Below are 5047 nucleotides of genomic sequence, written 5' to 3'. Positions count from 1 at the left end.
CTTTATTCAAGAAAAAATGCAATTTCACATCCGGGGAAAAATCCCCGATTCCCCGTGGGGATGGGGATGGGGATGTAATCACATTCCCAGCGGGGATGGGGATGGGGAGTGGGGATCGGGGACGGGGATGGGAAGTGCAATCCCCGATGCCCCCGGCCCCGTTGCCATCCCTAATCATTCCTCTCAATACTTCATGAAAACAATTATGAATAGTCCGTGTAGAGTGTTGAAATCTACATTTAACCATTCTAAAGCATTCATTGTGAGCAACAATTGTCAAAAACATCGCCATCTTCTCTTCAACACTTATTTGCCTACTTGATTGCAACCAATTTTTTTTTTGTTAAAATGGTCGCATAGCATTATAAACGCATCACGAGATAAACTCATCAATTCATGACATTGCATATTGGATCCACTTAATAATTATTGTGTAAACGCATGTCCAGTGAGAATTGAAGTGTTATCTCTCACCCTTTCTATTCGTGTTGAAGATCTTCTTCTCAAATACCAATATACAATAACCACAATCAGAATAATATCATTTTCATCCATGTATGACCTTGCAAATGTAAAACACAAAATAACATCATCTTATGCTTCAAAGATATCATAAATATAACATCAAGTTTAAACAACTAATACAAAAAAAATGAAAAACATCAACTTGAAACAAACATTCCATCAAATAGAAATAGCCATTTATTCATATTATATCAATCATAATACCATCCAAAAAAAAACATCCTAAAAAAGATCGTCTATAAAAGATTGTTCAAAACAAAACAAAACATCAACAAACTAAAATAGACCGAGCTTACCACCTGTAAATTTAACCCACCCCTCACACCTCTCCTCACTCAAGCGTAACCAAATTTTCATATAGTCGGTGCTTTGGCTGAATATGTAAAGTGTTATATCATACAATGCAGTTTGCTTCCACCCAAGTGTTTCCAACTTATCAATGCAATGATCTATCTCATCCTCCCCCGGTGGTTTATTCAAGATCTGTTTAACATGTGTGACAACCCTTGCTAAATCATCCTCATTTACCGAACGTTGTTTTCCTCTTTGCTTTTTCCTTTGAGGTTGAGGACGAAAAGCAATCTCTTCTTCCGAAGGAAGTGGTTCTTGTGTTAGATCATAATAGTCTTGTGTGTCATAATCTTTACCAATTTCAGGAGTCACACTAGAAGGATTTGGAACAGTAGCAGTTGGTCCCCAAGTTCCAACACCGATGGAAGCCACGCCATCGAACAATTAAATACAAAGTTGAGGAAAGGGAAGAGGTGCAGTCCGCAACTTCTCAACAAATTTGTTTTGTTGTTTATATATGATTTATAAGTATATATAAAAGAAAAAATTTAAGAAAATAATCTTAATAGCAAAGATAAAATGTGACCTTCATTTCTATTTGTCATTCCTCTTCTGACAGATTAAACATGTTTGTTGATGCATCATAAACATTACCCGTCTTGTTTCTTAACTTTGCCCATGCTCCATACTTTCCTTTGAGGTAATCATAATGGTTTTTCATTTGTCGTTGTTCAACAACAAAATTATGATTCTTTTGTAGCACTTCTGCTACATTCTTCCAAAAAACTGCCTTAAGGCTACCCCCTTCTCATCCATTTACGGAGATCTCATGCAAACAAGACTCGATAAATGTTTTCACCACATTTTTTTTTCCAGTTAACTCTAGGCTTTTTTGATCGTGAAGATTCACCAAAATTTGTCATATCTAAAACATTAACCATCATATCATGATTAGTTAAAAGTAAATAAGTAACTTTTGTCAAATTTGATACTCAAAAACCAATAAAATGTGTTGGAACATGAAGCAGAAATTACACCAAACAGTCACCAACATTAACCAAACAATCACCAACATGAGGTCAAGCCTTTTGTCATTTAGTTATCAGTGAGATGATCACAGGTTTTGCAATGATTATCGGACACATTATGTGTTAAACACAGAACAATCCCTTATCTGCATACACTTGATAGTGACCCTAGGTATTCAGACATTTGATCATATGCTTAATTACTTGTCATGAAAGTGTGGTTTGTCTTGAATTATATATTCTCATAATTACATCATCAAGATGACCATCAAACTTTATACATTATCATTACAAGTTTCAAAAGACTTACCATACATGTTTTTCAAATTTACTTCTAGGTTAGTGGCTTATACATTATCATTACTAGTACAACATATGAATCATGCATCCACCTTGAACTTCAAAAGTTGTTTCTCTATATCTACATATGATTAACGAGTCACTTAGGTAAATGATCTTAAAGGAAATCTAAATTAAATTCATGACCTAAAACAGAATTTCTAAGTACGATCATAATCAAAACCAAGTAAAATTCACTAAATTTATATCAAGATTAATTTGGGTGCAACTTACAGGCCAATAACAAGTTTATCAGAAGAAACCCATGTGGTAAAGAAAGCCAAACAGCAGAAAACAGGTTGAAGGTCCATGGGAAGGAGCTAGAAATTAGAAGAAGCAGGTGGTGGGGGGGTTGTGGTATGAAATGAAAGAAAAAGTAAGGAAAGAGTTGGTTTTTTTACCATGGGGAGTCAGATTTCACACCATTAACTGCTGGTTGGTTGTTAATGGTGAGGAAACCTTTGAGATTTATAGAGCCTAGTTGCTGGTTTGTGGTTAACTAATTTGAATTCCCTAAAAGCAAGTTTCGCTAACACCACCATCCCTTAGTTACGGTCATATGAGAATTTTTCATATTTATGAGAAGTGACAGGGGCTAAGTTTAACAATTTAGTTGATGCAATAGATGAGGTTAGATGCAGTTGATGTACCAAGTCTTACATCTCTTACTATACATACACCTCCTCCTACTTTGTGTATAATCTTTGTTTCTGAAATCAGATTGCTTTCTCTACTTGTTAATTATTCCACTTTAATCTCACTCCCTTTTCACTCCATGAATTTGTTGAGTGATTTATAGAAGCTTTAGTCGAATGTTTTACATTGCCCAAGGTGTCATATGACAAGTATATATTACAATGAACAATGTTAAAGTTTGGTGATCCATAAGAGGGGTACCTCTATTAGGAGTTGAATCACTAAAAAGTATGTACTGCCTTTTGGCAAAACAGAAGCAGAAACAGAAGCATAAATTACACCAAACAATCACCAACATTGACCAAACAGTCACCAATATGAGGTCAAGTTGTTCGACTGTTTTACACTCAACTGTTCACTCAGCTGTTCGACTGTTTTACATTGCCCAAGCTGTCATATGACAAGTATAATTTGTGGTTTACTGTTTTTATATGCTCAGGATTTGCTACATGAGGTGACTGTATTAGGATTTGCTATATTCATATGAAGCCAGACAGTAAAGTCTTGTAGGAGGCAAAGAATCAGATTCATGAATTAACTTAACAATCTAAAGAACACTCAGCATATGATGATCAAGCAAATACTTACTACATAGTTACGGCATGGTATTGTATAGCATTATAAATTTTTATTTTCTTTGGAATGAAATTTAGCTTATTAAGGGGCTGTTTGGAATGAAACAGTCACCACCATTCATGACATTACTGTTCTCTTCCATTTTATGTATTTCGAAGGTAATGCATGTTATTCCACTAGTATCTCGATAAAATTTCACAGCAAAATGGCAGCACAGCTGAGTGATAAGGCTCTCTCCGACTCTCACCTTATCCTTTGTTCTAAATCACAGGTTTAAGTCCTAGAACTCTTTGTTTCATTTATCAAAAGAAATATATGAGCATACCTTGAGAAGCAAAATTAAGCATAGAAACTTACTGATAATATAGACATCAGTAATCAGTTTAAGGGGCTGTTCCCTAAGTATTTTCTTTGACTAAAATTCATGGTTTTATGTAACCCTATATTCGATCCAGTGCATTGTTCGGATGGAATTATAAACACCTTCACATAAATTCGATACAATAGAGTGAAATATGTGTTTCAACATGTGTATCATTGACTAGATAAAGAAAATCGTACCTGAAATTGATACAATTCGATTGACAGCTATAAGAGATGAAATTGACAGAAGGTGAGGTCGATTGTTGTAGGCAGCACAATTGAGGGAAGTGATGATCTAATGATGTGAGGAAGATGATATAAATAGCAAGCGATGAGGATAAAATCAAAAGAAATCAAAGAGAAGATACGCTGATCTTGATCAGTGTAGACTTTGTTGCTGACCGAGAGTTATCTGGAAAGAGGCGCGGTTAGATGAGTTTATGAAACAGCCCTAAGTAAACAACCTACCTCTTAATGTGATAAGTGGTTCTTGTTGGGTAAGAGGCTAATAAGGGGTAAGTAAACAGGCCCTAAGGGTGGTTCGAGCTTGATTCAAGCTCGAGTTTAATTCGAGTTCGAGCTTCAAATGAGTTTAAGCTTGAGTTTGAGTTTGATAAATTGCAATCGAGATCGAGTCGAGTTTAGTTTTTAACTACACGCGAGTTTTCAATTCGAGTTCGAGCTTGAGAAATGACTATCGAATTCGAGTAGATATATCAATACTTGAGCTCGACTCACATCACTTACACCCCTAAATATCACCACATGTGCACATCTATAAACATATTATCCACATATTAAATTTCATCATGTGTACATAATCCATTTACCCATACACAAACCACTCATCTATACCAACGTATACCATGATTCAATATAAAATGATTATACTCGAGATAAGTCCACAAATGATATTTTAGCTACACATATCATATAAATACCCATATACAACTTAAATAACAATCATAAATATTCAAGGCCCTAAAATTATATGTAGGTCAAGTATCATCCATATGCCTAGTAAAATTATGTTAAACTAAATATTCAAGCAAAGTTCCACAAACATGTAAGATATCAAATTTTGGCATAAATAAAGCTTAAGGAAAATAAATGTGAATTCACTTGCTAGGTTTTTAGTGAAAACCTAGAAAGCCAAGCAAAACCCCACAAATATGAAGACTTGAATGATGACTAAGGCGCCTGGGGAGTGGCCTCAAATATTGCTTCTC

Source organism: Cynara cardunculus (assembly GCF_001531365.2).
Source record: "Cynara cardunculus var. scolymus isolate 2C chromosome LG 14, CcrdV1, whole genome shotgun sequence".
Classification (NCBI taxonomy): Eukaryota; Viridiplantae; Streptophyta; class Magnoliopsida; order Asterales; family Asteraceae; genus Cynara; species Cynara cardunculus.
This window is presented reverse-complemented; position numbering follows the sequence as displayed.